This window comes from Balaenoptera borealis, assembly GCF_965194805.1.
Source record: "Balaenoptera borealis genome assembly, chromosome: 7".
In the NCBI taxonomy this organism is placed as follows: domain Eukaryota; kingdom Metazoa; phylum Chordata; class Mammalia; order Artiodactyla; family Balaenopteridae; genus Balaenoptera; species Balaenoptera borealis.
The window spans coordinates 101,660,004-101,672,154 of record NC_138864.1 but is presented as its reverse complement, the minus strand read 5'-3'; the positions used below and the strand labels follow the sequence as shown (position 1 = coordinate 101,672,154).

Here is a 12,151-nt window from a genome sequence, read left to right as displayed (position 1 = left end):
AGAGAAAAATGCTATTATCACCTAGTAACAGATTTTAAATAGCAAACGCTTCTTACAAGAGGAAAAAAAAAAAACCCACAAAGGAAAAATGTACATCAATATGCCGGTGATTTAGGTGGGCTGCACTTTATGTTTCTTTTTGCCATTAAAGCCACTTGAAACAGAGAGGGAGAGAAGCTATGAGATTAGAAGTCGCCTTTTAGTTCTTATGTACCACCTAGTATTAGGGTCTGCCCAGCTTAAGTGTCATCTGTATTTCTGTTGTAATGCATGTGGATGTCTGGGTAGGGTTTGGCGACAGGTTTGTGTATACCTAATGATTCTTGCTTTTCCACTGTGGAACAAGTGTTCATGGATAAAGCGAGATAAATAATGGGGTTTATGTAGAGTCTCCTCCCAGCCCCTTCCCTAATCCATACTTGAGGAACAAGTATCCCCTTTTAGCACTCTTGAGCCAGTGACCTCACCTCTTGTTTTACCAAAAGGGCAAAATATCACCTAATGCAGGCCCCCCGCAACTGTGCATCTCTGACCTTAAAAATCTCTCCACCTTGCTCCCTCTCTCCTCCCAATCTTGTTCCAGGGAACCTTCGCTAGGTGGGGCTCCTCCCATAAAGGAGATACCCTTTATCTCATCCCCTTTGTACCTTGCCTCACCCGTTATTCCATCTCCCCCTCTTTATATTTCCTTTCTTCCCACAAGCCTGAGCTTCATCTAGCCGCACAACATAACAGAGCGGTAATACTTGCTAACTAGGTGAGGTAGGGCAAGTTTCTTCATCGAGTTCTGTCTCTATTTCCCCATCTGTAAGAAAGACATAAGATAGTATCTCTCTCAGAGATCATAAGTTGTGATAGGGATTAAACGCATTCGTGTATATCAAGAACTTAGAACAGTGCCTGGCTTGCGAGTGGTCAAAAAATTGTTAAGGGATAGTTTACATTGTCTTAAGTATTATTATCCCGTCAAGCTACCTTTCCATTGTTCTCTTTCTCTTCCCCACCAAACTCCTCTCACCATTTCCCCTGTTTGGCCCCCAGCTCCTCACTTGCCGGTGAGGCTGCTTGAAATGGATTGCCTTCTCCAGCTACACCCTCCTTACTCTCATGGGAAAGTTGGCGCTGTGGAATATCCAAGACCCCGTGCTTCTGTAAATGCAGCTCATTTTCCCTGATGCAGCTATCTCAGCGCTCCTCTTTTTATTTTATTCTATTATCTTCATTTTTTTTTTGGCCGTCTCTTTGCTAATAGTTTGTGTTTCTCCAGACCCCAAGTGTGGCATTTTCTCACATCTGTTCTTGAACTTGCTCTCTTCTTTCTGAGAATTTTTTTCTACTTCAGTGAAAAATTCTGTGTTGGTGATCTTGCCACTTTCCACAGCTTCAACTATGACCTCTCTTTGTACAGATAATTCCAACCCAATTATTCTCCTAAGCTACAGATCTCTATCTACAACTGGCAGCTTGAATCTTCTACTGATGCCTTAAACTCTCCACATTTAAAACTAAATCCATCATCTCATGAAACCAGCTCCTGTACCTCTCTGAGCTCCTAGCAGAGTGCCTGACAAGAAGTAACACTCAGGCACAAAGTAAGTGTTCAGTAAATACTTGATGAATGAATGAATGACTTTGTTATTTGTATTAATATCACTTCCAGTAATGGCCATTCATCTTTCATTTATCTTTTCCTTTTACCTCCTAGCCCCATTTTGTTGCCAATGTCAATATTGTCTTTACAGTACTCCTCAGATTTGTCTTTTAGCATTTCCGTTGTGTCTACCCTAATTCTGGCCTTTATTTTTTCTTGCTTATCTACCTTTATTCATCTCTCTACTGCTTTTTCCTCCCCACATTAGTCTAGCAATCACCTTCAAAATTACAGGCTAACTTTTACCATACTCCTTTGCAAAAGCCTTCGGTGACTCTCATTTCATTAATAAATTAAAAATAAATTACACGTATCGGGTTTTTCCAATATCATCATGTTCTATCTACCTCGTTTGAAGTCCCGGTATTCTGCGCTCCATAATCTTTACCCGAGACAACCTGTTTATCCTCCCTGTAAGGTTTCTTTTTTCAAGTTTTTAAACAGTCAGATATCACAAAATTCCTCTGAGAAGACTTCTGTTAACTCAAGCAAACAGTACAAACCTTGTACCTGTAGTTATAAACTTTATCATGTATACTTGTATGCACACATACACTCGCACACGTGCACGCCTGCTTCTACCGCACTAGATCATATTTTAAAAGCAAAAACTACTTCTCATTCCCCTATTACTCTCTGTAAACCTTAACACAGTGCCTTGCATATTGTGGGTGTAGAATAAGTGATTGCTGAAGTCCCCACTGCTGCCTTTTCTCATCCTACGATAAAATAAGACTGATCCTAATCTCAGAATCTCTTCAGACTTTCACCTCATGATGGAACTCAGCCTTCCTTGGCAATTAGGGGAATGTTACAGAGTTTAGTCACTTTTCCTATTACCCCAAGCTAAACCCTCCACACTCAGCAAACTTTGGCGGGGTGGCGGGGGGTGTTGGGTGAGGTGGCAGGGCAAGCGGGGGACCGTGAGGATAACCAGATGGTAACCTTTGATAGTCGAAGTGAGGGGCTGTTGTACAGTGGTCGACACTGTCTCATATCTCTCTGGGCACTGTCTTAATTCCTCCTGACCAATGGATATCAAAAGCTCGGCCCCCCAGTGTTAGGCAGCACTCTGAAATGCAAGAGGATGAAAAGGTTACAGTGGAACAGGCAAACCCAGAGAGCCCTGTATGATCAGATTATTTCAGTCATTAACACAGAAAGGTAAAATTAAATTGAGAATTTAATTTAAAATTAAATTGAAGTGGGAAATTCAGCTTATGTGCCCCCAAAATGTATGTGTTTGAGACACATTTTAATGGAAAGTTACTGAGGCCACTGGGAGCTGCTGCCACCACCTGGGAGGCAGCCTGATTTGAACCTGTGGGTTGCCATAGTTACTTCTATTCTGTAAACTATTGTTTTCCTTATGATGGTACACTGTAAAATATAATGTAAGGTATGTTTATACGTTCGTGCATATATTATACTTAATATTACACATTAAATTCATTTTCCAGGTTAAAATGTATACCTATGAAGGTATCTCTGGGTGGTGCTTTAGAATAGAAATTTGAGTCCGTCTCTGATTCAGCATTTAGGTCATATGTAACTTAAGAAAAAAAGAAAGGAAGGAGTATAGGTTTTAGGGAAATTTGAACCTCCGTTAGGGTAGAAATATTCCAAGATAACCCAAAAGGCATAATGTTTCCTATAATGTTTAGAGTCTAACAGATGTCATTCAGAGATGTCGTGCTGTCTCAATGAAAGAATTAAAAGAGGCAAAAGATCTCTACTTGCATCTTGGCTCTGAAATTTGCAAGCTGCCCCATGTTGGGCAAATTACTTAACATTTCTGAAATGGGCATTCTCATATGGAAAAGGGGAAATATTAAGGTGAAGGTCCTGGATAATTATAAAATACTCTATCAGTATTGATTAGTCATTATTCTGGTATGTTTCCCTTTGTCAGCCAGCCGCAAGCATGTAAACTGTAAGAGGAGGAAAAACGTGAAAAATAGGTAGTTGCTCAGTGGAAATATTTCAGCGTGTAAGTAATTATATTCTTAATTTCTTTGCTAATAGAATATTCTGGGTTTTAGCAACCTCCCCTTGTGAAAATAAGCTTCTCTCATCCCTGTCTGTGGCATCTGATATTTATACAGACTTCCGTTAAAAATACTGTCAATGTCAAGTCTGACTTTTCTACAGCGTTTGCCGTATTCTCTTGTTAAGATCATCTTTCCATCTGTCAAGACACACACTCAAAGAGTCGTTTTGCTCATTACCTGAACCGCCTCTGTCAAAAATTCAAAAGAAAAGAAGACTGCCTTTTGTTGTGGATGGACGCGAAGGACAGCAGTGCTGTCTGGATGTGAACCGTTTCCAGGAGCCCATCGTGTCACATGGCTCTGAGCGCGCTTAGGCGTGTGCCTTCCCTGCAGACACAGCGTCTCTGAATAGCACTCCGAGTGTTTCAGGAGTAAAAGAATAGAGTTAAACAGAAAAGGTCTGGCTGGTACTAGGACCGAGGAAGAAAGAGAAAAGTGAGCCAAGGACAGAAACCGACCCACTCGTGCAGGATGCTAGCCCCGTACGGCCGTGAAGAACGCAGCCCGCGCTCGGCGTTAGCGCCGCGGAGCACCGTCAGCGAGGAGAAAAGAGGCTTTCCGAGACGATGCCTGTAGGGCAAGGTTCCAGGTTGATGTGCGTGGTTAGACATCTTGGTTTTGTGAGTCAGGCTGAGGGTGGAGAAACTAAAGCAGCAGCACAAAACGGCTTTTATGTCCCTGTTTAATGTAAGGGATGCAGTAGGGTCGCTGACTCTTGCGCGGTCTGGCGGGGCCGTCTCAGAGCTGCTACACACCCGGCAGAGGCCAGCTCAGCTGTGCGAGCTTTCGAGTACAGGGTACAGGGAGTACAGCGTGACTATAGTTTGTATGGAAAGTAATCCCTACTTTCTGTGGATTCCAGATCATATCACAGAGTAATAGGCAACCTTCACGGGAATCAGTCAAATCATCATATCACAGTACCTCCGTCTTCAGAGATCATAACATTTCCTCTTACCTGTCACTTCAGAAATCATGCCTCAACTTCCTGCCTCTCATTTTGGAGACAAGGATGCATATTTTGAGTCCCATCATAGAAGACTGCATCAAATAGGCTCATCAAGAATTTTCATTACCAGTTCTTAATTCTAGTCTTTGATATATGACTTAGAGAAATTAAGTCTAGGTATCACACCCATTGTGAATCTAGAGACTCACTTCTGGGACAGGGGAGCAACCAGATAAAATGTCATTGCAAGGTGAAATTTACATGGCTGAAATTTACATGGCTAACCTGACAGATTTTATCCCAGGTGATATGTGCAGAGGTGGAAGAGGTAAGTTACCAATGAGGGCCTTTTAAATTTACACTGAGGAACCGTTTTTGATTCTATCAGAAACCATAGTACAACCCAAATCCGCCTCAATCAAACTTTCGAACAGAAATATCTACCCCTGCTCAAGCTGGAATTCGATACTAAAGATAATTATGCTCTTTAAAATAAGGCAAAAAACAGAAAGTGAGCAATGTGGGTAGAGACTTACTAAGTTGGAAATAGCACGGAGCTAGGAGCACAACTGTCTTCCTGCCGAGGTTCCCCCACTTTTGAGCTATTTCATTTGGAGCAGTTGGTCCTGAGCCTCAGTTTCCCAACCTGTTCCTTGTGAGTAATATCATCGATGCTGCCTACCTGATGAGGTTCCTGAATAGGTCAAATACGATTATGTAAGCACTTTGTAAATGATGAAAATATCATGTAAGTATACCATACCATACATATGGTATGGTAGTTAAATAAGCTTTGGGGAATTGCTCTGTAAAAGACAGTGCAAAGGTGAACTTGATAGTGGTGTTATTGCAGCACAATTTACACAAGTCTCAAGCAGGAAGATGAGACTGGAAAAGCATTGAATAGGTGCGTCACTTCAACTACCACCCATAAGCATTAGAAGGAGCCATGGGGAGGTTCTGGGATCACCCCCCTTCCATCCCAGCCCCTCGTGTCGCTGGAAAGCATTGTGGGCCTAACGGCAGCAGCATAGACACAGCCGGAAGCAGGAGCTAAGTATCCCATCATCCAGATTAAGTAAGTTGCCAGGCTGCAAGTTGGGGGTAACGGTTACTAAGGTCACCTAATCAATTTTCTCTCTTTTCCCTCCACACCATTCATGCACAGCAAACAACTCCTGGTTTTTTCTGAAACAATGCACAAAAGAGCCTACTGAAGGTAAATCACTGAGGAAGAGATAAAGCAAAGGGATTTTTCAGTATGACTTTGAATATAGATCAAGTTAACAATGAACAGAAGCAAGAACTACTTTTCTGGTGTAGCTTTTCTTAAGCTTGGGACCTTTAAAGCCTCTTAGCGTCTAAAGTGTGGAAAGGAGTTTGGGGTCTTGCATTGGATCTCCATGTAGTTTTCCAACATACTAAAATTTTTAAAGAACATAGTATGTGATGCTTTGGCATAAAAACAATCAAACAAAACCCAAAAGCTATGTATATACATCTGAACCATTTACCATTACTGTTGCCAGTCAGTTTGGTACTTTTAGATCTGTGTTGATCTAAACAGGCACAAGATTGGCCTATTATTTTTCTTTCTCATACTGTTTTTGTCAGGATTTGGTATCCAAGGTATTGTAGCCATATAAAATGGGTTGGGGAGCTTTCCCACTTACTCTGTTTGAGATTCGAAAGGTTTATCGGTAACCCATTTTTAAAATCATCTGGGAGAGGTACAAACCACTAGGTATAAAATAAACAGGATATAAGTATATAACGTATAACAGCAAAAATATAGCCAATATTTTATAATAACTTTATATGGAGTATTATCCATAAAGACATCAAATCACTATATTGTACACCTGGAACTAGTATAATATTATAAATCAACTATACATCAATATAAATAAAGAAAGAAATATTTTTCCTATTCCAAAAAATAAAAGTTACATCAAAAAATAGGAAAACAAAACCATCTGGCCTTAGGGACCTATTTGTGAAAAGATTTTTCACCACTGCATCAGTTTATTTTATAGTTAAAGAACTATCAGGTTTTCCATTTATTTCCTGAGTGAATTTTGTCAGGTTATGATTTTCTGGGAAATAGTGCATTTCATCAAAGTTTTTAAATGCATTGATATTAAGTTATTCAAATTGTTCTTTTTATACTTTTTTTCCTGCCTATAAATATCTTCCCTTTACATTCTAATAGTGTTTATTTTTACCTTCTCTCTCTCTTTCCCCCTCAATCCATCTTATGAGAAGTTTGCGAAATTTATTGGTCTTTCCAAAGAAGCAATTTTTGGCTTTGTTGAACTCTGTTGTTTCTGTGTTTTCCATTTCATTAATTTTTTGAAAAAATAAACTTTTTTATTTTAGAATAATTTTAGATATACAGAAAAATTGCAAAGATGGTACAGAGAGTTTCGGTATTTCAGTTTAGTCTAATGTTACATACATAATAATGTCATACATTCCTACAGCACATTTGTCAAAACTAGAAGACCAATATTGGCACATTACTCTTAACTAACCACGAGGCCTTATTTGGATTTCACCAGTCCATTGGGGTTTTTTGTTGTTGTTGTTTCTTTTTTTTTAAATGTCCTTTTTTCTTTTCCAAGATCCAACTCAGGATACCACATTACATTCAGTCCTCAAGTCTCTTCTGATCTGTGGCAGTTTCTCAGTCTCTCCTCCTTGTTTTTCATGACCTTGACAGTTTAGAGGAGTACTGGCCAAATATTTTGTCAAAGGTCCCTCAATTTGGGTTTCTCTGACGTTTTCACGATTAGACTGGGGCTACAGGTTTTTGAAGAAATGAAATACCCTCTCATCTCATTCTTCCTGGGAGCACATGATATCTACAAGACATAACTGGTCATGTTAACCTTGATCACTTAGTTAAGGTAGTGTTTGCCAGCTTTTTCCACTGTAAAGATATTATTTTGCTGTCTCCATGTGCTATTTTTTGGATGTAGGTCACTAAGTCCAACTCATACTCAAGAAGAGAGGGGAGTTAAACCCTAATTCCTGGAGGGAGGACTAGCTACATATAGTAAATTGGAATTCTTCTGCAATGAAGATTTGTCTCTTGTCCCCTGTGTATTTAGTCAACCACTTGTTTATGTCAATATGGATTCATGTATAGTTACTTTATACTTTGGGTTGTAATCCAATACTACTTTGTTTTGTTGCTCAAATTGTTCCAGCTTTAGCCATTGAGAGCTCTTTCAGACAGACTCCTTTTGATGTGTTTTTTTGAGCACTTTCTTACTCTCTGGTATTAAAACATGTTTGTAGTTCATATTGTTTTTTTCCCTGCCTCAGCCCTAGAATCAGTCATTTCTCCAAAGATCCCTGATACCTTTTCTTAGAGAACGGTATATAGAAACCAAGATCAGGATTATGGATATGCTCATTGCTATTGGGATGCCATTGCTTCCAGGCCCTCTGAGTGGACACAGCTAGGTGATATGTATGTATGTATATATACTAACCCATGAGTTCATACTGATGTCTCCGCCTCTAGTCCAATACCACAAAGATCGTATCAGCCACCCTCTCTTGCTTATTCGTAACTTCTCTCTTCAACAGTGAGAAATCTGGCTTCTACCATCCCATCCATTTACTTATTTGTTCAACCCCAGTATATATGTAAAGCAGTTTCAGAATTTGCCAACTAGAGTATGCTGTGTACAGGGCCTTTAGTTATTGGCCTTAGAATTTCCAATCAAAAATGTTTTCCAAAGTTCAATATGACACCTTCTTTTTTCCCCCACTCTATTTAGTGAGGTTATGTCATACAATACAGTTAGAGTCACTTGCACAATATGCATTCCATCCTGGGATCCCTCAGCGTCCTGGTTGATATAGAATTTTTTTTTTTCTTTAAGCTTGTATACAGTAAAGTTCACTCTTTTTGCTATACAGTTCTTATAGTTCTGTGGGTTTTGACAAATGCAAAGAGTCATATATTCACCACCCTATTGCTGGTTCTATCACCTTAAAAGTTCCCCTGTGTGCCCCCTTTTGTAGTCAACCATTTCATTATATTTTGTCTTTGACTTTATTATTCCATCCTTCTACTTTCTTGGATTATTTTTTCTACCTTCCTAAATTGGCTGTTTAACTCATTACTAGTCATCTTTTCTTCTTTCCTAAAATAAGTATTTAAGGTTAAATTTCCACTAAGTACTGCTTTTGCTACATATATGCATTTTGATAATGTATTTGATTCAAATTCACTCTAAGTAATTCTAACTTTCCATTATAATTTCTCCTTAGACACAGAGTTGTTTATAAGTATATTTTAGAATTTCTAGGAAAGTGAATTTTTTTTTTTGGTTATATTCTTGAAGATTGATTTCTAACTTAATTTCTTTGTGTTCAGAGAATGTAATCTGTATGATACTGATTCTTCATAACTTGAGACTTCTTTATGTCCAGTTATGTGTTAAATATTGTAAATGTTTCATGTCATTTGAAAAAATATGTATATTCTGTAGCTTAGTAGGGCAAGCAGGAATTTTGTGGTTCAAATCTTCTAAACTCTTACTGGTTTTTTGTCTGCTTGATCTGTGGGGTTATGACCAAGGTGAGTGGAAAGCTGCCACTGCAGTGGTGGTTTCTTCCTCTACTTCTGCAAATTTTTGCTTTGTATTTTGAGACTGTTTATTAGGTGTATTCAAGTTTAAAAATTATTAAATATTCTTGGCGAATGGAAATTATTATTATGATTTACTGACCCTTTTCATAATTAATAATGCATTTTACATTAAAGTTTATTTAGATGGTTATTAACGTAACCTTCTTTTGGCATTTGTCTGATATATGTTTATTCTTACTTTTAGTCTTTCTGTATTCTTGTGTCTTATAAATAGCACACTAGATTCTGATTTAATTATCCAATATAACAATTTCTGTTTTTTAATTAGTTTAGTCCATTTACAATTATCATGTGTATTGATATAAGTAAATTCATTTCTACCATTTTATTTTGGGCACTTTTTGGCTCATGTCTCTAAGCTTTTTGTTTCTTTCTTGCCTCCTTTTTGTTTCACCCAGTTTATTTTCTTTTTTGCTCCTCATTTACATTTTTCACCTTTTGAGATTTTACCATGTATGTGACTAAAATTTTAAATCTTATGCTAATCAGCAAATTTTCCCTTCCTTCTGAAAAGTGCAGAGACCTTAGAACATTTCCCTCCAGTCACCCCCTTCCTGGCTTACATGCTTATGTTATCTGGTATTTTAACTGTATCCTTATTTGTTTTCTAATCTTACACATTAGACATTATTTTTATTATTTTATACTCAATACTTGCTTCAATTTAGAAATTACTTTTTTCCTAAAGTATATTCTTTGGAATTCCATACAATGGAATACCTATAGATAACGAATTTTGGAATTTCTTTGTTTCATTCACATTTTTGAAAGAAAATTTTGCTTGTTATACATTCTACGCTGACCGTTATTTTCTCTCAGAACTTTGAAGATAGTACTCCATTTTCTTCTGACTTCCTGGGTTAAGAAGGCTTCATTGCCATTCTTTTGAGGGAGATTTGATTTAATAGTTTTAGGATTATTTTGTTCCTTTGTGTTTTGTGGGTTCACTGTTCAGTAATATGTGGATTTCTTTTTAAAGAATTCTGTTTGGGAATTTTGTGGCTTTCTGATCCATGTGTGCTGATATTGGGTAAGTTCAAATTTCTTTGAATTTACCTTGATTGGGATATGAAGATCCATGTTTGTCATCAGTTCTGGAATATTGTAATCTCTTTAAATATTGTCTCTCCTCCAATCTTGCTCTCCCTTAAACTCCAATCACCCATATATTAGGCATTTTATCTTCTGTATCTCTTAATGTCTCTAATATATATTCTATCTACTTATTTCTCCAACTGCATTCTATATAATATTTTTAGTTCTGTCTTCTACTTCAGGACTCAGCAGACTTTTTCTGTAAAGGGCCAGATAGTAAACATAATAAATATCTTGGACTTTGTGGGCTATATGGTCTGTCACAACTACTTGACTCTTAATGTGGAGCAAAGGCAGCCAAATGGGCAGTATGCAAATGAATGAGTGTAGCTTGTGTTCTAATACAATTTGATTCACAGAGGCAGGTGGTGGTGGACTATCATTTACTGGCCGTTGCTCTACTTCCACATTTCTCTCTTCAGCTATGACACCTGCTTTTTAACCTACTCATTGAATTGTTAATTTCAATTATTAATTTTTTTAGTTCTAGAAATTCTCTTAGGTTCTTTTTTAAATCCATTTGGTCATTTCTGAGTAGCTCTCATTCCTTTCTTGGCTTTTGTTTCCTTTTTTGTTTCCTTAGACCTTTTATAATTAGTTATTTTGTATTCTGATCATTGCAATAACTAAAATTTATAGGTGTTTATATAAATCCATTGTTTCTGCTGATGTTTTTGCCATGGTCAACCGTTTGCTTATTCTGCTAGCAGTTTTTGTAGTAAGCACGTATACTTGGATTAATCTGTGGAAATTCTACAAGGCCAGGGTTGAGAATGCTTGCTTCCCAAAAGGATTTGCTCTTGCTTTTACTTGGTGATAGGAGGTGCTACTGGAGCTGTTTTATTTTCCATCTTGGAGATTCCTCGATTGCACAGGTGGTACCCAGTTTAATGAGGTCAGGCAAGTGGTGCATATTCTCAAGAAAGACTCTTTTCACTCAGTCTATAGATGTTGTACAAACAGACAGATTTCCTTGTTTGTTCTCCTTTGCAAGGATATTGATTTTCTAGCCCATCCTTTCACTGATAGTATAGCCCATTCAAGTGTCCCATTTTCTGCAGGCATCTCAGGTTTAGCAGCCCATGCAGATTAGGTCTCTGAGCCTGTGGTGCATTCCCTTGAACAACACAGCTACAGAACCTCCTTGGAATCGACATTTGCCCCTAAGGCAGCCCTGGTGTTCACATTCACCCCTACTTTGATTTCAGCTCCTAGTTCATTTTTATTTTCTTGCTCTTGGGAGAACTTTTTAACTTTCTTATAAGTACAACATAACATTTAACAGTGTATTTGCTATAATTTATTCAGTGTTTAGGAGTTTTGTAGTGAAGAGGGACTTTTGGAGTATCACATCCATCTAATATAATAGGAGCAGAAATCACATGATAAAACTTGCATTTTGAGAAAAACATTTGGACATCTCAAAGGAGAACCTCCTGGGACTCTCTCCCTAACCCCTCTGCTTCACGTGGCCCCTGGTTAACTGCTGCTCATCCATTGCATCTCAGCTTTAATATTCCCAAACTGAATCCTTACCTGAGATTCAAACTACATCAGAGCTTTGTACTTCCGCCCTTCTTAAATGTGATGTACACTTACTGTCTTAATTTTTCTTTTTTATGCCTTTCCCTATTATAAATTCTATTAGGGAAGGAGTCATTTCTGTTGTGCTTATATTGTATCCCCAGGACCTGGCCAGTACTCGATAAATATTTGTTGAGTAAGTAAATGAATGA

General features: G+C 38.0%; 1 protein-coding gene across 22 annotated transcripts in view; it reads left to right on the top strand.

The window, feature by feature from the left end:
* The window catches only part of CADPS2 (calcium dependent secretion activator 2), a 549,410-nt gene that overhangs the window by 390,307 nt on the left and 146,952 nt on the right, over positions 1 to 12,151 (top strand). The window lies entirely within an intron of this gene.